The sequence below is a fragment of the Schistocerca nitens genome, chromosome 3 (genome assembly GCF_023898315.1).
Source record: "Schistocerca nitens isolate TAMUIC-IGC-003100 chromosome 3, iqSchNite1.1, whole genome shotgun sequence".
In the NCBI taxonomy this organism is placed as follows: domain Eukaryota; kingdom Metazoa; phylum Arthropoda; class Insecta; order Orthoptera; family Acrididae; genus Schistocerca; species Schistocerca nitens.
In genome coordinates this window covers 303,452,778-303,479,403 of record NC_064616.1, presented here as the reverse complement: position 1 = coordinate 303,479,403, position 26,626 = coordinate 303,452,778, and positions in this window count along the sequence as shown.

Sequence of the window (26,626 nt, the reverse complement as noted above, 5' to 3'; positions counted from 1 at the left end):
TGGAGTCGTCTTCTAGTAGGCGCTGCACCTTCTCAATGTAGCCCTTACGGGAAAGAACAACAGTGGCATTGCCTTTGTCAGCAGGTAAGCACGTCTTCGCGACCGCCGGCGCGCCGGCGTGGATGGCGAAGAGAGCGGCCCGCGGGGGGAAGATGATTTAAATCGGCCGCCCGCCCTCAGGAGCTCAGTTCGTCAGCGCACCTGACGATGGCGACGTGTCTGATCGCCGAAATATTGTGCCCGTTGGACACTATGAATCGGCAGTATACTTGTGGACTGTTCGAGCAACAAATACGCCGGTAGAAACTGAAGAATCAATCTTAAATCTGTTTTTAAGGCATTGGGATACAACTTAAACGAATCTTGAAAGACCACCAAAATCTTTTACCTATCTTGTAAGTTTTAATGGTTCTGTTTTATGTTCACTCTAATGAAATACTGATTCCCTTGTTAAAATTACTTTAATTCATAATAAGTATCTTGTGCTCTATTTGGATTTGTAATAACAGTAATTTTGTGGCTAGATAGGTTTAAAAATGTTTTAGGCAAACAATGCTCAATGTCCCCCCCCCCACTCCCCCCATGGTCCCACCATTCCTAATTCGTGAAATGGAGCACACGCAGTGGTGTCGTAGCGCCACGCACCAGAGAGGATTGGAACAAAATAATATATTTATGAGCCATTCCAGGAACATCTTCACCTATCGATGTTAGAGAAGCTTGCTGTGAGTTCAGTGTGGCTTATGGTATCTGTAGCTACGGATGAAGTCTAAGTATGACCAGCCAGTGCGGTCCTCTTCTGAGTCTAGCAGGGGACTAGGAAGTTAACGCACTGTCAGCTGAAGTGTGTTGGGGAACGCCCAGTCTTTGCACTGCACTCACAGAGGTGTGACCATGAGCAACGAGGGTAGTGCCGAACCACAGGCAGTGACTCCAGACTGTGTACATGCCATTTTTTATGGATTATGGAGCCTGCAGGGATGCCGAACAGCTGCACCCAATGAGTTTAGGCTGTCTGCCTGCCGTCCTCACACTGCTGTGTATGGAGGATGGCGCCCAAGTAGATGCAATGCCTGTCCCGTTCCAATAAGCATAGATGCGAAAGTAACAACATAAACGAATATTGCTCAGCTGTGGTTGTATAAGGATTGATAGCTGCCACACCAGTAACTTCTGGAGTAAAGTTATTGTTTGCTTGTTGTGGTTCACATTGTATTCTGCTCTGGTAGAGGCTATTTAGTCAGTTTCCTTCTTTGTTCCTATGTGCTGCACCAGCAGTATGATGTGTATGTACTGTGTCGTTTATCAGTGTTCGAGTGACGTTGTTTTGCAATCATCGTTGTTAAAATGTTTTTGAGTGAAGTTGTCCAGCAGAAGTGTGGTAGATTGGCATATGAGCGGTGTTGTCTTAAGTTGAACCTGTAGCTTGTTACGTCATTAACCTTTTAATTGTGTCTTTTCTGTCATGTTAATACCATGCATTGAGACAATTAAGTGTTGCCTACTGGTATGAGTTCGTGTCTTGTTAAGCTGTGTATGTCAGTGTATTCGTCTCTAGTTTAAGTGAAGGTTTTGTTTTGGCTGCCAGGCTTCTTCCTCGTTAGTCCCTTGTGTACAATCAGTATTTAGATAAGCTATTATTGGTTACTTATATTGCAGGTCATGTAAATGACTCTCATGTTCGACTGAAAGCTTAATTAATGGACACTGCCACCACTTGCTTGGTAGTACCGAGATCTTATGACATATGGTGGCATATATGTAGAATTATTGATGCAAGGTTACCACCATTTATCTATGCTAAGGTTTGTGCACCAGTTGCACTAATCCTACACGAAAAGTGTAATATATATTAAGGCAATTGCTATATGTTTATTTTAATATTCTTGGAGTCGTGTGTCAAAGAAATATTTTAAATGACATCGAGAACAAACTTGTAAATGTTTATAGTGTCTTACTAACTGAAAGATTTGTTTTCTTTTCTTATGAAACGTAATGAAATTTAGTGACGATTAACCTGTGTTATCATCAACGTTTGTGTAATTACTCTTAACACGACGTGTAATATGCTGATTGTCTATTTGTCAATGAATGAGGACTTGAAATCAACGTCAAGAAAACCACCAACCTTTCCTCCTACTGTTTCAGTGGTGGGGAAGTGTGTTCGTATTGGCAGACGGACAGTAATTAAAATATTAGATAACTTTAAATATAATTGTGAGAGCCTGACTTAAGTCACAATTAAATCATGGAAAGTTAGTGGTCACTTTGGTTGAGTTGCGGCGGTTTATCATGCGAGTTCTTTAAGTGCTGATTATTTGTTATGAATCGTAAATTGCTAATGGGGTAAAGTCATTCAGCTTACTGATCCTTGTGTCGCTTTTCGTAGAGTTTTTGTGTGGTCTGGACTGTGTTCGTTTGCCCACCCTCTTACCGTTACGATAATGTTTGAAGAACTATTGATTGTGTTCTTGTTGCCAAGATGATCCTGTTAGAATGTGTGTTATGTTACAGTTGTCTGGTTACCCACTTTTGGATTTAAGGGAGACATATTGAGCCGTTCCAAGAAAGTCTCTGCCTATCGATATCAGACTGGTTGGCCATGAATGAGGTGTGCCAGGTGTTATCTGTGACTAAGCATGGCCGGCCACTGTGGACTCTTGCTGAGTCTGGTTGGGGTGAAACGAACACACTGTCGACGGGTGTGTTGGGGAGCAGCCAGTCTGTGTACTACAGTCACAGAGGTACGACCGTTGAGTGGCGAGGGCAGCGCCAAGCTACGGGCAATTAATGCAGGCTGTCTACCTAAAATCTCCGTGCTGCCATGTACGGACGACTATGCCCAAGTGGATGCTATGCCTGTCACGTCCCAATAAGTGTGGATGTGAACGTAACGAAATCATTATTGGCACAGCTCTCAGCTGTGGTTGCATGAAGACAGATAGCCACCCCACCAATTATTGGTTCAAATGGCTCTGAGCACTATGGGACTCAACTGCTGAGGTCATTAGTCCCCTAGAACTTAGAACTAGTTAAACCTAACTAACCTAAGGACATCACACACATCCATGCCCGAGGCAGGATTCGAACCTGCGACCGTAGCGGTCTCGCGGTTCCAGACTGCAGCGCCAGAACCGCGCGGCCCCTTCGGCCGGCTCCACCAATTATTGTCGGAGTGAAGTTATTGTCTGCATCTTATGGCTCACAGTTTATTGTCTGGTACTGGCTTTTTAGTTAGTGCTGTGCGCTGCTACAGCAGTGTGACGCATACTTAAAGTGTGGTTTATCAGTGTTCGAGTGATGTTGTTTTGCAGTTATTATCGTTGATTAAATTTTGAGTGACGTTCTTTAGCAGACAGAGTGATTGATCAGCATATGATTATCTTTGTTTTACGTTGTCATTTTAATTTATTATGGGATTGTCATTTTAGTTGTGTGCTTTCGTCATGTTGGTATTAAGCAATGCGTCGCTTTGCAGTGGTAATCTAGCATGAGATAGCGCCATGTTAAAATTTAAATGTATTTGTCTCTAGTATAAGTGAAGTATTTGTTCTGGATGCCAAGATTCTTCCTTATTCGTCCCTTACGTAAAGTAGTATTTAACGTAGCTTTCATTGATGACATATTTTACAGCTGTGTGTCTTTTAAGTGGTGTATAGGATTCTCATGTTCGATTGGAAGTTTAATTAATTGAGGTTTCCACGATCTGCTTGCTTTTAAATATAAGGGGCGATTCAATTTGAGGGCGTTGCTGCAGTATGTATGCAACGTAGGGCGACTCCTATGTGGGTATATAAGCACTGGCATGTAGGCAAGGGATTAGTGTGGCATTTTTATCCTGCCGACGTGCGTACAATTAATGTGGAAACATGAGCTATGGCGACATTATTACCAAAAGCGTGCAAACAGGACCAAAATGCTGTCATTCTTTTCTTGCCTGCCGAAGGACGAACATCGATAGACATCAATCGGAGAATGAAGACTGTGTATGGGGCAGCATATCTGCCGAAAACCACCGATCCATCAGAGAATGAAGAATGTTTATGGGGCAGCATGTCCGTCGAAAACCATTGCTGTGGAATCAAAATTGTGAGAAGGGGTGCTGCTGCCAAATGGTAACGCACGTCTCTATATCATAAATGTCTTAACGAAGAAATTATGCCAATGAGAGACACTTGAACGCCCTCCCTATACTCCTGGCTCCTTAAGAAAGATCTTCAAGGTTCAACGATACCTGTCGGACGAGGATGTGCAGCGGGCAGTTACTGACTGCTTCACGCAGTAGGACATGGTGTGTTACCAAATGGCTTGGTTCAAATGGCTCTGAGCACTATGGGACTTAACTTCCTAGGTCATCAGTCCCCTAGAACTTAGAACTACTTAAACCAAACTAACCTAAGGACATCACACACATCCATGCCCGAGGCAGGATTCGAACCTGCGACCGTAGCGGTCACGCGGTTCCAGACTGTAGCGCCTAGAACCGCACGGCCACCACGGCCGGCGGTGTGTTACCAAATGGGTGTCTTCAGCCTAGTGCGTTGATCGAATGATTGCCTCAATACTCACGGAGATTTTGCCTGATTGTCATGCCGATACTGAGTTGTAAGACCCTTGAACGAAAACTTTTTGATCGCCCGTTATACTTACGGCGCTGGTAGCGCCGAGATCGTGTAACAGATGGTGGAATATATGTCTGAGCTACAGATGCGAGATTACCCCCATTTAACTGCGTTAAGGTTACTTCGCTAAGGCTACATGAAAAGTTTAATATATGCGAAGCCAGCTGATATATGTCTATACGTAATTTTTTAGAGTTGTGTGTCAAAGAGAGGTTTTAAAGAATATCAGAACTAACTAGAAGATGTTTTTAGTGGACAATCGTACTTTCGGTGCAGTAAGCTAACGTCTTTAAAAAAATCAGACTCCTTTTTTTTATTTCATGGTCGTGATGACCAATACTGCTTCAGCTGTATCATAAATCATTATTTCTGATCTATCTAGTTCCATGGTGTTAGAACCACATCTTCAGGGATGGAGGTGTATGTACAAGAGTAAAAACGAATGAAGGTCCTGTTTTGGTTGAAATGTAGTTGTACTATACACTAAGCTATAGAGGAAAATATCAGCTGTTGCAGTAATTCCAAATGATTGTTTCTCATTCGTCCTCAGTTCGGCCTGCATAGCCTTCAGGCATAAAGGTGCACAAGAAACTTCGGTGTTCCATCCTTAAACTCAACTTGTATGGACTTGACACTTATGAGGGTCATAGTTGTTAAATTAGGCTTTGTGTGGACACACGTTTCCCACACTGTTCTAAACTATCCACATGTACCCTGTGCTCGCAGAGATAATACACAATACCACTGAAATATAGCTTTGACTTACAGATGACACAGACTTAGTCTGTCTAACTCAATTAGAGAAGAAGCACAAACTCGGTTAGGCAATTAATGGGAAGGGAGTCCTCTGCACTTTCTCCACTGTAACCATCGTGACATTCGGCTCAGTTGACGTGGGCAAACCAGGGAAAATCTATATTGGAACATGCTATGGACAAACAAGTTAATGTTATGTGCTTTCTGAATTTCATAAAAGCTTTAAACAGTGCTGACTTTCAAATTCTGTCTGCGAAACTCACAAGTAAAACCTTCTTTTCAAGTGTTGTACAGTGGTTCTGCTTGTACCATGTATACCACAAACAGTGTATACTAATCTAAACAAACAAGTGACAATGAAGGAATGTAGTATCAGGTGTCTCACAACGACCAGTACTGGACTCATTAATATTCTCGCCATACGCTAATAATGTATCGTCAGCTCTTTATGATTGCAAGTATCACCTGTACACTGCTGAGAGGAAGTTCAACAAACCTCTGCGCATTCATACGGCTTGGGAACGCTGACTAAGTTATCTTATTATGGTGGGTACAGAATTCAGGTTTGAAACATAGCTCATCTAAAACCCAATGAATTTCATCGCGCACAAAAGACCTTTCTCCCTGAGTATTCCTTTTCGAGCTTAAAAAGAAACTCGTAGAATTACTAGTGCCTCGAATTCTTGATTATGGTGGTGCTATTCAAGAACTTTCATAATTATGATGGCTCACTCCGATGGACTGGCGATGAAAGATAGTGCGCGATAAATTTGTGACGTTGCTTTTTTCGATCATATTAATCCTGCCTACGACATTTGTTATGGCTACATGCAGATTATCGTAGAGACTGTCGCTCCTTCTGTGTGTCCTACCTTCTTCTCAGTCAGTGTACTCGATCTTATTTGTCTTCTAATCTATCACTGCTATCGAAACAACACAGCAGAAACATTCTGCTTTTCTGTAGCACTACATAACAAACTCATCTTCTCAAAATCATTTTCTGTATGAGAAAACCGACTTTGGAACGATCTTCCTCAAAATTCCAGAGAAATTACACTTCTTTCCAATTTCAAAAGAAAGTTAATGGTGGACCTTCTGTCACAACAGCTGTCTCCTTCACACATCTATCTGTAGCTCATACCCGTCAACTCCCATTTATCCCCTGCCCTTTCTCAATTGAAACACTCTGCTCTTTCTTAACAGTTATTATCACTGTTATTTCAGTCCTCTCGTCTGTCGCTGTCCCTTCCGTTTAGATTACATTTAACAAAGTTTCGAAACTGCTAAAATAATTATTACTGTTGCTATTCTTTATGTACGCTCTTATAGCTATTATTATTCGCTATTATTATTTGTGTTGATAATTATAATTAACCTCTAGTATGCACAGATGTTGAGACAGTTTTTTAATAGTTTTTAAACATATGGTTCTCGGTCCGATATGACAGAAGGCCAGAAAGCCCTAATCTGCTCAGGCTATAAAAAGCTATACATCTTTCTCCAATATATTGATACGTTGTTTGCGTTTTATGCATACTTGCTCTTTTCTTTCATTTATACAGTATGTATTAAGTTCGTCTCTTATGATATAGTTTTGTATTTTATCTCTGAGTGTACATCCTTTCACCTTACTTAAAAATTTGATTTTAGACGATTGTACTCTCCTTTTGTATTTCTTCAATAACGTCCAAGAGTCGCTTCCATATATTAGAATAGGGGTAGCCATTACGCTGTAAAATTTTAGCTTTGTATTCTTCTTCGTCTTATCGCCAAGTATTGTGTGTATTGTGTACTGTATCAATTGGACCTTACTTAATTTATTAGAGTTGTCGTTTTCATATTCAATGATAACATCCTAACAGCTGAAATTCTGACAACTGTTCTATTGATTGTGCACCTAGCACTACTCTGGAGCGTGAGGGAAATTTTCCTTTGAAGGGTGTTAATTAAGCTTTATTTATTTATTTATTTCTGCTGAAACTTTTAGTTCTTACATATTCGACTTAATCGATGTGTTGCAAATCAGAGGTTATTTTCTATCTTTTGAATAATTATTTGGTCATCGGTAGAGAGTAGATTATTTGTGTGTGTGTGTGTGTGTGTGTGTGTGTGTGTGTGTGTGTGTGTGTGTGTGTCATGGTATTAACCTGACACCTCGTTTAACCTCTTGTCTCCACTATTTAACAATCTCGTCAAAGTACACTCCTGGAAATGGAAAAAAGAACACATTGACACCGGTGTGTCAGACCCACCATACTTGCTCCGGACACTGCGAGAGGGCTGTACAAGCAATGATCACACGCACGGCACAGCGGACACACCAGGAACCGCGGTGTTGGCCGTCGAATGGCGCTAGCTGCGCAGCATTTGTGCACCGCCGCCGTCAGTGTCAGCCAGTTTGCCGTGGCATACGGAGCTCCATCGCAGTCTTTAACACTGGTAGCATGCCGCGACAGCGTGGACGTGAACCGTATGTGCAGTTGACGGACTTTGAGCGAGGGCGTATAGTGGGCATGCGGGAGGCCGGGTGGACGTACCGCCGAATTGCTCAACACGTGGGGCGTGAGGTCTCCACAGTACATCGATGTTGTCGCCAGTGGTCGGCGGAAGGTGCACGTGCCCGTCGACCTGGGACCGGACCGCAGCGACGCACGGATGCATGCCAAGACCGTAGGATCCTACGCAGTGCCGTAGGGGACTGCACCGCCACTTCCCAGCAAATTAGGGACACTGTTGCTCCTGGGGTATCGGCGAGGACCATTCGCAACCGTCTCCATGAAGCTGGGCTACGGTCCCGCACACCGTTAGGCCGTCTTCCGCTCACGCCCCAACGTCGTGCAGCCCGCCTCCAGTGGTGTCGCGACAGGCGTGAATGGAGGGACGAATGGAGACGTGTCGTCTTCAGCGATGAGAGTCGCTTCTGCCTTGGTGCCAATGATGGTCGTATGCGTGTTTGGCGCCGTGCAGGTGAGCGCCACAATCAGGAGTGCATACGACCGAGGCACACAGGGCCAACACCCGGCATCATGGTGTGGGGAGCGATCTCCTACACTGGCCGTACACCACTGGTGATCGTCGAGGGGACACTGAATAGTGCACGGTACATCCAAACCGTCATCGAACCCATCGTTCTACCATTCCCAGACCGGCAAGGGAACTTGCTGTTCCAACAGGACAATGCACGTCCGCATGTATCCCGTGCCACCCAACGTGCTCTAGAAGGTGTAAGTCAACTACCCTGGCCAGCAAGATCTCCGGATCTGTCCCCCATTGAACATGTTTGGGACTGGATGAAGCGTCGTCTCACGCGGTCTGCACGTCCAGCACGAACGCTGGTCCAACTGAGGCGCCAGGTGGAAATGGCATGGCAAGCCGTTCCACAGGACTACATCCAGCATTTCTACGATCGTCTCCATGGGAGAATAGCAGCCTGCATTGCTGCGAAAGGTGGATATACACTGTACTAGTGCCGACATTGTGCATGCTCTGTTGCCTGTGTCTATGTGCCTGTGGTTCTGTCAGTGTGATCATGTGATGTATCTGACCCCAGGAATGTGTCAATAAAGTTTCCCCTTCCTGGGACAATGAATTCACGGTGTTCTTATTTCAATTTCCAGGAGTGTATATACTGAGAGTAGTAGGTGAAATACTACGGTGAAATGCTACAACTTTTTCGCTCTCCTCTGTTGACCTTTATTGGTGATGTGTTCTCTTTTCCTGTATTTAGCCTATATTCTGTGTGCTGATACAAATTCTGTATTATTTGTATGTCTTGGATACCTTCGCTTTTCCTTGATGTTTCAAAATATCCTTGTAGTTGCCGCAGTTATTGACTGACGTACTAAAGTAATGTCAAATCAGGCCTTCTCTACGATGTAAATCTCTCAAGAAACATTGCCGTAAAGCGAAAAACCGTAGCGCGCACAGTCACTATTTTCGTTCAGTCGTTTGTAGTTCGTCCGTCAAACAAGAGCACGAAGTATGAGTTGGATGGAGGCGACCTTAAATGGCGCAAAGCCGAGGACAATGGAAGGTGTGACCCTGACGACAGACGACAGACGCGGCTGCGAGCGCACCGCCGCTCTTGTTGCTTTTAGGGATTCTCGGAGATGGCATAAATTAGTGAGCCATATATAAGCGCTGCATTGTCTTCTTCTCTTCCTCTCATTCTCCTGCCTAATCATTGGAGCAGGCACTTCCGCTCGCCGAGAAGAGATTTCACGCTGTGCGGGCTCTTGTATTGAGATCACTGGCTGCCATCTAATTTGGCCGGCTATTTTACCGCTGCTGGGTCCATCTATAAAATGGCTCCAACTGGAAGCTGCGCATCCCGTAACGAGGTCGCTGTCGGAGCGGTTTTCCGTGTAAAACTGAAACTTTTATGTCCCTATAAATTCTCCAAATCGCTCGTTTGTAGCCCAGTGTCCGACACGAGTGAGCAAGACTACCTGTCACAGACCATGCACGCTTTTGCATCCTCGAGAAACACTTTTTTTCTGTTCGCAACAAGGGCCGTGCGTATTTCATATTCGGTCGCTAATTTGACATAAAATGCGAGCCTCGGTCGTTATTTCAAAATTCACCACCAACCAAAAAACTTTATATAAAATAACACCGCTGACACATTTTATATGCGTTACACAAAAGGGACGCCATTTGCATATTTCTTAAGAAGCAGTCTGGCTTTACTCTTGGAGAGGAATACGGCGAGCCATGACTTTAACAAGCCTGTCTGACGTGCGCAGCAGGTTCTTTGTAAGAGTACGCTACTCGAAACGGACCCTCGAAAAATGCCTGACCTCTTGGAGCCACCCATCCTTGAATGTGTCTTGGGACGCATAATCCAGAGAAAATGAGTTCTTTGTTCGTTAAAGTTTCACTAATTATTTCAGTGACCTTAAAATCAAGTAAATCTATCTAGAACCACGAGGCAGGTATCAACACCACGGTCCCCAGATATGGATGGTTCTATTGAAGATAGTATGACATTGCCCTCTTCTGGTGTCGAACTTTCATATCCAACCACAGTTTGACGTGAACTTCCATCCACGAGGAAATTTGACATTTTTCTCCACATTAATAAGTAATTGCCTGGGGCGAATAAAGGGGAAGAGTAGACACACCCCATATCAATGTCCACTGATAGCTGTCGGGATACCTTCGATCAGATACTGTACAATATGGCATAGAACGTACATAGAATATTCATAGTGTTGAAAAAGTGTCGAGTATTCTTACAGAAGACGGTACTAGTCAAAACTAGGAAAAGATTCTTGAAAACATGTATCCGGAAACAAATACGGAATCGTACAATCAAACCTGGCGGTGCTAGGAATAGGTGACATGTATGGCACACACGCTCTTATAACGTGTGGACGATGACGATGGGTGTGGAAAACACCAGTGTCTTTAAACATCCCCATAGTCACATATCTACACAGTGTCCCAGGAGGAATGGTCGATAGTCAGGGATATGATAGGAACGATAATTCTAAGCAAAAGAGTCTAGTAAACATAGACTATAAAATCCGTACCCTAAGAGCTATGAACACTTTTTCATTTACAATACTGTGAAACAAATCTCTTCTACTGCAAGGTCTTCGCTTTCAGTATTTTGGTAGGAGGTAGTATGGACCAAAACAGAAAAAAAATTTAGAGCCCATGTATATTAAACTTTCTCCCTTCGAATGATCGCTCCTATCATATCCCTGAATGTTAGTTAACCAGTCCTTCAGGGAACCCTATATAAGTTAATGTCAGGTTAACGGCGATTCATTCTACTGGACCTCCTCTTTCAATCCATCGGTGACCAAACGTTTTTGTTAAGTGCTGCAGTACGCGGCGTCGAAACTGGGCAGTGCTTCGCCGTGCATAAGTCACATCGCTAGTTTTTCTGCAAGCATAACGTCCTCCAAAAGTGCGAGAAATTTGTCGCGTATTAAATGTTGATAAACAGCACCCACTAATCAGTGCTGTTTTGTGTATGGTCCCATTGATACTGAAGCAAATGCCCTGCTTCCATGAACGTTTATTATTACTCTCTGTGTGAATTCTGCCTCATCCATAGGTAAAACGGTAGCTGTTAACTGTGGACCTTCAGCACTCGAGCTTAGAATCCTACAACAGAACTTTAATCTGGCATGAAGGTGTTGTGGCCTGTGAGCTTGAAAATTCTGTAAATGATATGAATAATGTAACTGTTTGTGAAGAACGGACCAAGCAGGACAGTGATTATAATGTGCGAAAATTAAACTTGTGACTATAGTAAAACGTCGCCTCGAAACACCCAACACACCTAGCAGGCAAATAACATGTGATCCTTCGAATTTACACGAACCGGGATATCGACCAAGATAGTGCGCGTTGGGGATGCTTCTACTCTATCTGGAACAACAACATATTCAACCAGGAGGGAAGAGAAATCGTCCTTTACGATCATGACACTGCGCTATTCAGGCGCTTCCACAGCCTGAACTTTATTTTTGGTCACCAGAGACATCTGGACAAAATCTCGCAAAGGTACACCTCCTGCAAGGTGAAAACCAATGTTAATAAGAGACAATCAGTCTGTTCACTACCAAGCTCGAGGTTCCTAACAGTCAGCTCACAACTGATGGCACTGACTTGGCTTGGTAAAACTCATTCAAATATCCTGCACTTACCATACACAAGAAGCTGACTTGGAGGTTGCATAGAACCTATGCGGTCAACGAAAGTTGTAGCCTGTTTTATCAATTGTACCTGCGCTTAACAGTAACACACTAACAAACAACGTGGAATTGTCAGTTCGGCGCATCATAAGACCGGCGATCTTTTATGATTAGGAAGTGTGTACAATAGTCGCTGACGAACACTTGAAACATCTGCAGACTCCCTGGTTATAACGAAAGCTCCCCACCGTATTCTCATGACTTACATTTGGCAACATTTAGAGCAACATTTAGTTCAGCCATCTATTGGTTAATTTTTCGTCCCACAATCTCATCAATTCACTAGGCCAAGAACTCCCAAGTTCATTTCATAAAAGACCAAAAATTACTCTCACCGACAGTTTATGGAATTAACACACATTTACTGATTACACACGCAGTAATGCTACACACACATCCTGTTTCCTCATTTTTCTAATCATCTATAGCACAGTCTCAAGTTGATTCGTCTCCGAGAGGTGAACAATAGCGACAGGCTAAGAAGACACATCATAAAAACTTGTATAACGTCTTGCACACGTGTATTTAGCTCAAGATTTAAAAAACTGGGCATACCAGTTGGTCTCCTGATTTCTTCGGTTGAAAAGTTAGTTTTTCATACAATCTCAATTTTTAGAGCACGCGAAGAATGTAAGGTCTATATCCCCAGTTCATCACCACAGTTACGCTAGGGGTCGAAAACACCCATTCTGAACAAATGAGATGAGAAACTGCAGTGACTGAATCTAATACTAGTTATGCTTGCGACAAAACCTTGTGGTCGGAGAACCAAAGTTACGAAATACAGAGGGACTTACAGGTTATTAGAAACTGGTGTAAGGACTGGCTGCTGACTCTCAACATAAATAAATGTCACGTAACGGATGTAAATCAACGAAAAGCTCGGTTACCGAGTGACTGCGCTATCAGTCACTGGGGTCAGTCTAAAGCTTCAAGTACCTGGGAGTTTCTGTTCGAGGTGGATCGAACACATCAATCTAGTCTTGAGGAAGTTTGGTTGGTTGATTTGGGGGATTAAAGGGACCAGACTGCTACGGTCATCGGTCCCTCTTGAGCAAGGCATAGTAATACCCTCTACTGTAAATACTGGAGAGTGAAAACTGGGGAATGGTTCAAATGGTTCAAATGGCTCTGAGCACTATGGGACTAAACATCTATGGTCATCAGTCCCCTAGAACTCAGAACTACTTAAACGTAACTAACCTAAGGACATCACACAACACCCAGCCATCACGAGGCAGAGAAAATCCTTGACCCCGCCGGGAATCGAACCCGGGAACCCGAGCGTGGGAAGCGAGAACGCTACCGCACGACCACGAGATGCGGGCAAAACTGGGGAATCTCATTTAACTTTCTACAAGTAACTGTGCAAGCAACGAGCCGTTTCAGGTTGTGTTTACCGACCTACTTGCTAAATTGTTTCTACTTGTTTGAGCCAGTCTAGTGATTCCTAGTTCCAAATCCGAATATCTTCAGTTTCCAAGCCGCAATAAAGTACCGGGTGATCAAAATGTCAGTATAAATTTGAGAACTGAATAAATCACGGAATAATGTAGATACAGAGGTACAAATTGACATACATGCTTGGAATGACTTGGGGTTTTATTAGAAGCCAAAAAATACAAAATTTAAAAAAATGTCCGACAGATGACGCTTCATCTGATCAGAATAGCAATAATTAGCATAACAAAGTAAGACAAAGCAAAGATGATGTTCTTTACAGGAAATGCTCAATATGTCCACCATCATTCCTCAACAATAGCTGTAGTCGAGGAATAATGTTGTGAACAGCACTGTAAAGCATGTCCAGAGTTATGGTGAGGCATTGGCGTCCGATGTTGTCTTTCAGCAACCCTAGAGATTTCGGTAGATCACGATACACTTGCAACTTCAGGTAACCCCAAAGCCAATAATCGCACTGACTGAGGTCTGGGGACCTGGGAGGCCAAGCGTGACGAAAGTGGAGGCTGAGCACACGATCATCACCAAACGACGCGTGCAAGAGATCTTTCACGCGCCATCTGTCGGACATTTTGTGAACTTTTTTTTCGGTTCTAATAAAACCCCATGTCATTCCAAGCACGTGTGTCAATTTTTACCTCTCTATCTATATTATTCCGTGGTTTATTAAGTCTTCAAATTTATACTGACTTTTTTATCACCCTGTGCTTAAGTGTACTCTCCAGATGAACCACGGACGTTGCCGAGGTGGAATGGTTTCTTTGTCTCAGCGATACAGTTAGACGTACCGTGGGTAGAAGCACAATGGAGACGTGTCTGTAGAGAGGCCAGACTAAGCTCTGGTTCATGAAGAGGGGCACCAGCATTTTCAGCAGATACAGTGGGTGACTGAATGATTATGACCTTTTAACACTAGCTTACATGGCCTTGCTCTGCTGGTACTGCGAATGGCTAGAGTCAAGGGGAAACTAAAGCCGTTATTGTGTTCGAGGGCGTGTAGCTCTGATATATTGTTTAATGATGATGGCAATCTCTTGGCTGCAATTCTGCGGTGGTAAAATACTCCCCCAGTCGCATATCTGAGCGAGAACTATTCAGGATTTAGACATTAGGAAAAACATTAGTGGAACTCTTCGGGATTGAGCATGGGATAATTGATCCCTTTACCGCGTAGGTGGGTTAGAAAAATGGAAAATGGAAATGCTTAGGTTGAAGTTACGTATAGTGAGATTTAGTGGTGGCAAGAAGAAAAGGACTCGTGGTCAGTTGAGAACAAGGTTATAAATACACTGAGGTGACCAGTCATGGATACCTCCTCACATAGTATCAGGCCTCCTTTTGCCTGGCGTAAAGCAGAATCTCGAAGTCGCATGGACTCGACAAGTCGTTGGGAGTCTTTCATTTCCTTTGCTACCACCTTTATCCCGCATAGTGTGCAGGATCGGCAGGGTTAAGTACGGAATTGGCAATGTTAAGTGTAAGGGGTGGCCGGATGCCCTTCCTGCCGCCACCCCATACCCCCCGGGACGGAATTAGTGTACCCCAGCTGTCTGTGTCCAGTGTAAATCGTGAAAAAAATAGCGTGAATGTGTTTCAAATGTCTGCGAGTAGTGTAACTGAGGCGGGACGTGGGGACCAGCCCAGTATTCACCTATTAGGATGGGGAAAACTGCCTAAAAACCACATCCAGGCTGGACGGCACACCGACCGTCGTCGTTAATCCGCCTAGCGGATTCGATCCGGAGCTGGCGCGCCTACCCGAGTCCAGGAAGCAGCGGGCTAGCGCTCTCGGCTACCCTGGCGAGTCTGAACAATTCGTTGGGAGTACCCTGTAGAAATACTGAGCGATGTTGCCTCTACAGCAGTCCATACTTGCGAAAGTGTGGCCAGTACAAAGTATTGTGCACGAACTGACCTCTCGATTATGTCCCATAAATGGTCGATGGAATTCATGTCGGACGATGTGGGTGGCTAAATCATTCGCTCGAATTGTCCAGAATGTTTTTAAAATCAATCACTAACAATTGTGGCTCGGTGACATGGGACATTGTCTTCCATACAAATTCCATCGTTGTTTGGGAACATGAACTTCATGAATGGCTGCCAATGGTCTCCAAAGATCGAAACATAACCATTTGCTTTCAATGATCGGTTCAATTGGACCAGAGGACCCAGTCCATTCCATGTAAACACAGCCAATACCATATAGAGCCACCTTCAGCTTGGATAGTGCCTTGTTGGCAACCTAGGTCCATGGACTCATGCGGTCTGCGGCATACTCGAAACCTACCATCAGTTTTTACCAGCTGAAATCTGGGGTCGTACGACCAGGTCATGGTTTTCCAGCAGTCTAGGGTCCAATCGATGTGGTCACAGTAGAGTCGCTGCAGGCGATGTACTTTTAGCGAAGGCACTCGCATCGCTCATCTGTTACCATACATCTGTTACCATAGCCCATGAACACCAAATTTCGCCGTTCTATCCTAACGGATACGTTCCACGTTGATTTCTGCAGTTATTTCACGCGGTGTTGCATGTCTTTTGGCGGTGACAACGCTACGTAAACGCAACTACTCTCGGTCGTCAAGCCAAGGCCGTCGGCCACTGCGTTGTACGTGGTGCGAGGCAAAGCCTGAAATTTGGTATTCTCGGCACACTATTGAGGCTGTAGATCTCTGAATATTGAATTCCATAACGATTTCCGAAATGGAATGTCCCATGCATCTAGCTCCAACTACCAATCCGCGTTCAGAGTCTATTAATTCCTGTTATGTGGCCATATTCAATCGGAAACCTTTCCACGTTAATCACCTGAGTAAAAATGACAGCTCCTCCAATGAACTACCTCTTCATATCTTGTGTACGCGATAGTGCCGCCAACTGTGTATGTGCATATAGCTATCCCATGACTTTTGTCACCTCTGCGAACAAAATCAAATAGAGTTAATGCAAGCGTAGATCCAATAATGAAAAAGAATACGAGTAAGCTACTATGAATAACGTATTAACGCATTATTATAGTCAAGGTAGACACGAAGGCAACACATAGCACAGTAGTGCAAGATTATATACCTTGTACTAGTTTGGCAGATGAGGAAGAGATTGGAATAATCTATGGTGAGATAAAAGAAATTATACAGTTAGTTAAGAGGGACGAAAATTTAATTGTGAAGGGTGACAGGAACTCTACGGCATGAAAAGGAAACGAAGGAAAAATAGTAGAATTACATGGACCGGGGGGAAAAGAATGAAAGACGAGGCCGCCTTGTAGAATTTTATATGGAGCTTAATTTAATCACCGCTAACACATGAATTAAGAATCACGCAAAAAAGTTGTAAAGAGACCTGGAGACACTGGAAGGTTTCAGTTTGACAATGTAATGGTAGAACAGAGATTTCGAAACCAGATTTTAACCTGCAAGTTATTTTGAGGGGCAGATGTGGACTCTGAGTGTAATTTATTGATTACAAACTGTAGATTAAAACTGAGGAAATCACGAAAGGTAGGAAATTAAAGACATGGGACCTGAATAAATTGAGGGCTGAAGAGGGAGCACGAGGCAACGTTTGACTGAAACAGGGTAAAGGACTACAACAGAAGGCAAATAGGTAGCTTCGAGTGATGACACACTGAAGGCAGCAGATAATCAAATAGGTAAAAAAATAAGGCCTAGTAGAAATACTTGAGTAACACAGGTGGTATAGAATTAGATGGAAGAAAGGAGAAAATATCTATGCAGCAAACGAAAGAAACGAATGAATACAGACGCCTAAAAAGTGAGACTGTCACAGAATGTAAAATAGCTGAGCAGGAATTGCTAGAGGACGAATTCATCGTCTTAAAAGCATGCATGAGTAAGGGAAAGATGGATGCTGCCTTTAGGAAAATTAAGAAGCCTTTGGAGACAAGAAATGCAACCGTATGAATATAAGGATCTCAAATGGAAATCCTCTACTAAGTAGAGAAGGTCATAAATGAACATGAGGTGGGACATATAATACTGTGAGAAGAATTTGACAGGGCACTGAGATAACAAATTTGAAACAAGGCCTCTGGAGCAGACGACAATCCCTCAGAGCTTTTGACAACTTCGGGAGAGCAAGCAGGACTTGAGATACATGGGAGCGCTAACCATGGTAAAACAAATGCGTGTGTCTGCAAGATATATGGGACAGACGATGGATCCTTAGATTTCCGCAAAGAGATAAGGACTTCATTTCAAAAGAAGGCAGTTGCTGACGGTTGCAAATACCACCGAATCATCAGTGTAGTAAGTCATGGTTTCAAATCATTGAAACGAATAATTTACAGAAGACTGGGAACACTGGTAGAAGCCGACCTCAGCAAAGGCCATTTTGAGTTCCGAAGAAATCTGGGACCATGCGAGGCTATACCGACTCTACGACTTATCCTAGGAGAGAGATTTATCCTGGGAAGTAGACCTACGTTTGCAGCATTCGTGGGTGTAGAGAAAGCTTTTGACAGTGTTGTCTGGACTACGGTCTTTGGAATTCTGGAGGTAGCATGGATAAAACACACTGGGAGAAAGTATATTTAGAAATTATACAGGAACCAGCCTGCAGGTATGAGTCAAAGGACATGAAAGTGAAGCAGTCATTGGGAAGGGAGACCGGATTATAGCCAATTCACAATGTTATCAACTTGTATATTCAGCAAGCAATAAAGCCAACCAAGGGGAAAACTGTATATTGGATTAAAACTCAGTAAGAGTAAATAAAAATACTGAGGTTTGAGGACGACGTTGTCATACTATCTGAAATGGGAAAGGTCTCTGAAGAGCAGTTGAACAGAATGGAAAACGTTTAGACAGAGATTTTAAAATGGACAGTAATGAAAAACAGTAGAGCTCTGTATGAGATCTACGCCAAGTCAAAAGGGTTCTGGGCTGAGCTCCCCATTAACTACCAGCTATTGATCTCATAACGTTTAACGGTTGTTCGATTTTGTATGTATTATATTCAAATGGTTCAAATGGCTCAGAGCAGCAAAGACGTTCGTAGGACAACCACCTGCGTAATTTTGCTGTTTGGCTCTGCAAAAATACTGGCGCAGTGTTCTGCAAAGTAGTGGTCCACTGCAGCCGTGGGCTGTATTACTACATGCTATAACATAAAGCAAAGTTTCACAGTACTAGAAACTGAGCTACTGTCACATCACATCGGTCTAGGACAAGTATACACTAAGGTTCAAATGGTTCAAATGGCTCTGAGCACTATGGGACTCAACATCTGAGGTCATCAGTCCCCTAGCACTTAGAACTACGTAAACCTAACTAACCAAAGGACATCACACACATCCATGCCCGAGGTGGGATTCGTATCTGCGACCGTAGCAGTCGCGCGGTTCCGGACTGAAGCGTCTAGAACCGCTCGGCCACCGCGGCCGGCTTTGTATTATATTCAATCCAGGTAGAGCGCATATCGACAATCATGCTCGCGAACCTGTCTTTCGTTGAGGCTGGAGCAACGTGTCTTAATTATTTCAAATACAAGTCTACGATCCCTTGGGGAGAGTAAAAATTTAAGCTTCTAAGTCAATATAATCAGAAGATACGTCCATTTGCGTTAGATATTTTGATCCTCGCAAACTCACTCATCAGAATCTATAGATAAATTATCTGTAAACATAATTAAGTTTGTACGGAACACTCAGAGCGTGAGTCCTGCTTGCACATTCCGTTTTTTTTTAATTGTCATTATAATTTTACACTTGGCATACACGTTGTTTCATCTAGATGTGCACAGTACGTAAGCAATATCATATTCTTACTTTATTGTATACGAAGCTTTCTTGAGATATGGACATAATATGCATCAATTTGTTTGTCTGTCCGCTGTAACAGATGTATTTGATGATGAACTGTATGCCTAAATACCGGTGTGGTAAATAAATACCTTTGAAATGCAGCTCATGGTGGGCAACAAGATGTCCTTGACCAAAAACGATAAAAGACTTTTACAGCCAGGTTAGTCCCTCTGGCGCTAAAAATATTAGCTCAGTTGGCTAATAGCCCACTGTAAGCAATTTACCAGGGCGTGCTGGAAAGTAATGCCTCTGAATGTTTTACTCTGATATCAAAATCAGTTCACGTTTTATATGTCATGCATGTTACTCAACCGACTTTCCCGCTTCGCTGACGCAAATGTCAACCCTCTGCCGCTAGAGGGTTCTGAATTGTAGCGTTAGACATGGCGATGTGAAACGTAACTATGTCGATGCGTGAGAAACAGCGTGCTGTAATCTAGATTCAAATGAGAAAAAACGTGTTCCCACTTCAAATCCGTAGAAGAATGAAAGCTGTGTACGACGATGATTGCATCAACATCAGTAATGTGCCACATTGGAAGGTTGTGCTAGTAATGAAGGAAACGGTGCTGCTAACCTCCACGTGTATGATAGAGCTCGGAGTGAACGACCGCGTACGGCAACCGACGAGACACATCGAAATCGGATTGATGAAATGAGCGTGTTCAGAGCTGCAGTGCAGAAAACTGTGTGTACGGTGGATGCCTTCAGTACTCACACCTGACATTAAACAGAGGAAAATGGACGTCGGTCGATACTTTCTTTTCAGTTTTGAGCGTGAGGGTAATGGGTTTCTTAGTAACACTGTGACAGGTCACAAACTGAGTTCACAATTTTGACCCTGAAAACAAAAGAGTGGCAGTGGAATTCCGCAACAAAGATTCACTGACGTCAAAATACTTCAGATTATACCATCAGCAGACACAGTGATGCTCACAGTGTTCTGAGGTGCTCAAGATGTGGTACATATGGAATGCATCCCTAAAGGCAACACCATAAATTCTGCAAATTGTTGTGAGGCCCTCACAAAACCGAAAGCACGAATTCGAGGAGTTAGTCCACACACGCAGCACCCTCTCCTTCAGTATGACAGTGCCATACCACTCACGAGGGTTGCTACACCTGCAACCACCCAACGCCTCGGGTTCACTGTCATGGATCATCCTGCATATAGTCCTGACTTGGTCCCATCCGATTTTCAGCTGTTTCCAAAACTTAAAGAATACTTTCGAGAACTTCACTTTGATAGTGATGAATCGAACCGTTTGACTCACAAGGATACACAATTCATAATGAGAAACCAGGAGAGAGAGTTATGAAGCAATGTCCTCAGTTTGGAACAGGATTTATGGTGAATGTAAACATAATAGATTCAATAAGTGATTTTCGAGGAGTATCATCAAGAACTGCAACTCTAACTTCTAAAACAACGAATAAAACAAACACAATTATAAATGCTCATGCTCCTACAAACGAAAAAAATTCTAACTAAAAAACTGGAAGAGGTAGACTATGGGAGACTTCAACGCCCAGCTTGGGAAAGAGAGCAAATATAAAGATATAACTGGAAAATGGAGTCCATATAACTGTACAAACAAGAGTGGTCAAAGACTGGTAGAACTCCGCAGAGAACACAACCGTATACCTAAATCAACATACTTCAAGAGGAAACCAAATAAACGTAGAACATGGAAATACCCATACTGGAGAAAGGCAGACCATGTCTGCCCAGACAAAAATTTTCATGAAAAAAGCTACAGTGTGAAAGTACTGAGAGGAGTAGACACAGGCTCAGACCACCACTTAGTTAAAATTAAAATCAAATTCATCCCATTAAAGAAAAAGAACGGAAAAACTAATAAAACGTAAAGGAGGTATGACCCACATCAGCTAATCAAAAATGACAAATACCAACAGACAACACAAACCACTGAAGTAACAGGTGATCTAGAAAGACTGGTACCAATGCACAAGAAAAAAGCGGAGAATCTGGCTCCCTTGAACCCACGAAGAAAATGTGCATAGTGAACTCTCAAATGTTACGAATTCCATGAAGAAATACGCTCAGCATGGTTAAAGTTTCAAACACACAAAAATGAAGAAAATGCCATCAACCTTAGAAATAAAAGGAAAAAATTCACACACAAAAATTAGGGAAATTAAAAGAGAATTTCATAAAGACATAATAGATTCTACAGAAGTTCATTACCAGAAAGCCACTTCCAAGAACTACCACAAAATCTTTGGGAAAAAACTACAACAGTATGAGCTCCCTACGTTAATACTGAAAGATGATGATGGAAGAATAGCATACAGCAAAAAAGAAAATTCTGAAATCATGGCAAGAATTTAACTAACTTAACTAACTTTGGAATCGTGCTGAACCCAAAGAGCTCTTACAAATCGACATAAATAGCCCAATTAAAGCCGAAACCAACATATTAGACCCCCGTACCTGAACTTGGGTTTTTGTTGAAATGTCGAAATATTCAAGTGACACAGTCAAGACCTCCCTCCTAACACCTGACTCTAACAAAAATTTGGGTAACACAACAATTCCCTGAACAATGGACCACGGCCATCGCGCACCCACTACACAAGAAGGAGGATAAGGGCAATCCGGACAACTACGGAGCAATCTCTCTCCTAGATTGCACATACAAGATTTTGTCAAATATGGATATCCTATATGGAAGAATCAAAGAACAACTAGAACAGGAATCAGGGGAATGCAGGGAGATTGCAAACCATGGAGAAACTGTGCAGAGCAGATCATTAGTTCAAACTGATTATGGCATACTACAGAAAACGGAACAAACCTCTAGCAATAAGATCTGTAGATTTTAAGAAGCCATATGACTGTCTCCATAGACCTTCAGTGCTAAGACTTTTAAGCAATCTGGGACTCTATGCGAAAGTAATTAAATAAGTATTACTTACTCTAACCAACAAAAATCGAAAGTGAAGTGTAGAAGAGAAATTTCTGAACCATTCCATATAAAAATACTAAACTTGGTCTCAGAATATCATTTGAGAAAACAGAGATTATGCTAACCGACCCACCACTTGCAAACAAAATTACAATAGGTGAATAAGAAATCAAAATTGTTGATGCATCGAGACACCCAACTGTCGAGCAAGAAGATCGATACTATTACTGTCAGCTACAAGGACCACCTATGACACGTTTTCTCTTTAGCCATTATGTAACTACAGATAATAACAGAGTAATTTAGTTGCAGAATAGTGTTTACGTCTTTTGGAATTTTTTGAAGTAATATTTCTTCCCCCGCATGTTACCGTTGGAAATAAAAAAACTGACAAGTTGCATTTAATTCGTGTCAGTCCTGTACAACGCTGTAAGTCAGCTGCGACTGCCAACGGACAATCTTGGTGCTGATAGAAGTACGAAATCTGTGGTACAAAGTAGATTTAAGTCACACGCATCTTTCTGGTTTCCCAAACTTCGCGAACGTTAGTGAATGCTGACCATGGTAATGGCACTTAGCTTCACTTATAAATGTAAAACTGTCCACGTTCCCAGGGTTGGTATGAAGCCACGCGGAGTGGCCGTGCGGTTTGAGGCGCCATATCATGGACTGCGCGCCCCCTCCCGCTGGAGGTTCGAGTTCTCCCTCGGGCATGGGTGTGTGTGTTGTTCTTAGCATAAGTTAGTTTAAGTAGTGTGTAAGTCTAGGAACCGATGACCTCTGCAGTTTGGTCCCTCAGGAACTCACACGTATTTGAACATTTTTTCGGTTGGTATTAACACCATAGTGCTTTATTAAATATGGTCTTATTGGAGGTGGTATGCCTTTGCCTTGTACTGACTAACATAACCACTTATAGGGCGTCTACAATTTAACATCGAGACCGACCCACAGTGCAACTCAACATTTTCCACATTAAAACATCACTGCCAGAGATGAAAGAAGCAGTAAATGACATATACGACAGGAAGAAATCCTAGGACTGACTAAGGATAAACCTCATACCTTCAGATTTGTGGTGTGGCCCTTGCTCATTGAGCCACCTGTCTACACTCAAATTTAACATACAATGAGTCTTTAACCGTGGTTCAATATCTAGCTTCACGTTTAAATTGTAGAACTAATTTATACAAAAAAAGCACGTCAACTGGGAAGATCTAAGAAAGGAGCAGCACATATTGTGTATGGCTGTGTGATTATTTAATTAGGTAGGTGCCTACGTTGGCAGTGTTTTTCCGTAAGTTTAATAAAAACAACAGATACACGTAACGGAGACTTTAGTCATCAATAAAGTATCCTCCTCCACTTCTTACAACAGTCACCCAACGCTGCGGTAACTTTTCGATTCAGCGACTGTAGAAATCACGTGGTTTTGAGGCTAAGAACTCGACTAGCCACGTTCGGAGAGCATTTTTACTCGGAAAGGAAGTTCCTTGAAGGTTGTTAGATAGAGAGCAGAAAAGGTGAAAGCCTGAGGGCGCAAGATCTGGTGAATAAGGTGGATGCCTGACGACTTCCCAACCCAAGTCCTGTATCGTGTTTTTCGTCAGTTTAGCAGAATGTGGGCGGGCGTTATCGTGCAGTGACATCAGCAGTGATGGCTACACTGCGGGGGAGCAATTCGTAGTACATAACACCTCGCTATTCCATCAGATGCGTAACATTATCTTCTGTGGATGCGTGCCGGTCTTTTTACGGGAAGTGGCTGGTTTGTTTGGGCCCAATCATGTTACCATAAAGACACCATTTCTCGTAATCAGTAACGATACGGGATGGGAATGGTTGATGTTGACCACGGAGCATTTGATGAGGAGGAAGCAGAGATGCACATCCGCCCACCCGCTGATTTTTGTGGTTTTGCTTTAGTGCATGGTGCACCCATACATACTATTTTTTAACATTCCTTACTGCCTGGAAATGTCGCACGATGGTGGAATGATCATAGATAATCACATTTGCCACTTCTTGAGTACATTGACGTGGATCGTTGTTGATTAGTGTGTTTAAACGACCTTGATCAAACCCTGAAGGTCTTCCTGAACGTGGACAGTGACTAATGTCAAAACGATCCTCCTTAAAATGGCAAAATCATTTTTTTGACATTCTCTGTCCAGTGGCATTAACCACATACACAGCTGTTGTCACCCCTCTATTGAACTAAAACAGAAGAATATGTCGAAAAGTACCGAATTTCCTACTTGACACTCTATTTTCTAGCGTCCACAGCTCCTCTCACTACCTCCAGATGGCAATATAACAATATGTAAACTCATATAGTAACAGTGAACTACAAATAAAAAAAACTTACAGTCGACAAGTAAACCCGTATCAACCTGCTTACCAAAATGCGAAACAAACACGCTACGAACCTGACGTACCAACACAAAATTAATGGCTATCGAACTAATCACAGACATTTTTCTTTTAAGAAGCGTATTTATCAACTGACTGAGAATGGAAAAAATAAGTTTAGATTTAATATTACTTCAAATTACACAGAGTGAACGTTCATTAGTGATTGTCTGCTATGTGCAACTTTTATTTATAAGTGGACTGCTTATGTTCTTAATCAAACAAATTTTTGTACACTGTCTCTGTAGTGCAACTCATGACGTAATAACGTTTTACCTTCAGAATGTTGGCTACTTTTGGTGGATCCTCGAAAGGAGACCACAGGAAGTCTTCACTACTGGCCTTTAAAATGGCTACACCACGAAGATGACGTGCTACAGTCGCGAAATTTAACCGACAGGAAGAATATGCTGTGATATGCAAATGATTAGCTTTTCAGAGCATTCACATAAGGCTAGCGCCGGTGACGATACCTACAACGTGCTGACATGAGGAAAGTTTCCAACCGATTTCTCATACACAAACAGCAGTTGACCGGCGTTGCCAGGTGAAACGTTGTTGTGATGCCTCCTGTAAGGAGGAGAAATGCGTACCATCACTTTGATAAAGGTCGGATTGTAGCCTATAGCGATTGCGGTTTATGGTATCGCGTCATTGCTGCTCGCGTTGATCGAGATCCAATGACTGTTAGCAGAATATGGAATCGGTGGGTTCAGGAGGGTAATACGGAACGCCGTGCTGGATCCCAACGGCCTCGTATCACTAGCATTCGAGATGACAGGCATCTTATCCGCATGGGTGTGACGGATCGTGCAGCAACCTCACGATCCCTGAGTCAACAGATGGGGACGTTTGCAAAACAACAACCATCTGCACGAACAGTTCGACGACGTTTGCAGCAGCATGGACTATCAGCTCGGAGACCATGGCTGCGGTTACCCTCAACACTGCATCACAGACAGGAGCGCCTGCGACGGTGTACTCAACGACGAACCTGGGTGCACGAATGGCAAAACGTCATTTTTTGGATGAATCCAGGTTCTGGTTATAGCACCATGATGGTCGCATCCGTGTCTGGCGACATCGCGGTGAACGCACATTGGAAGCGTGTATTCGGCATCGCCATACTGGCGTATTACCCGGCGTGATGGTATGGGGAGCCATTGGTTACACGTCTCGGTCACCTATTGTTCGCATTGACGGCACTTTGAACAGTGGACGTTACATTTCAGATGTGTTACGACCCGTGGCTCTACCGTTCATTCGATCCCTGCGAAACCCTACATTTCAGCAGGATAATTCACGACCGCATGTTGCAGGTCCTGTACGGGCCTTTCTGGATACAGAAAATGTTCGACTGCTGCCCTGGCCAGCACATTCTCCAGATCTCTCACCAATTGAAAACGTCTGGTCAATGGCGGCCGAGTAACTGGCTCGTCACAATACGCCAGTCTTTACTCTTGATGAACTGTGGTATCGTGTTGAAGCTGCATGACCAGCTGTACCTGTACACGCCATCCAAGCTCTGTTTGACTCAATGCTCAGGCGTATCAAGGCCGTTATTACGGCCAGAGGTGGTTGTTCTGGGTACTGATTTTTCAAGATCTATGCACCCAAACTGCGTGAAAATGTAATCAAATGTCAGTTCTAGTATTATACAGGGTGAGTCACATAACGTTACCGCTGGATATATTTCGTAAACCACATCAAATACTGACGACTCGATTCCACAGACCGAGCGTGAGGAGAGGGGCTAGTGTAATTGGTTAATACGAACCATAAAAAAACGCACGGAAGTATGTTATTTAAGACAAACCTACGTTTTTTTTAAATGGAACTCCGTTAGTTTTGTTAGCACATCTGAACATATAAACAAATACGTAATCAGTGCCGTTTGTTGTATTGTAA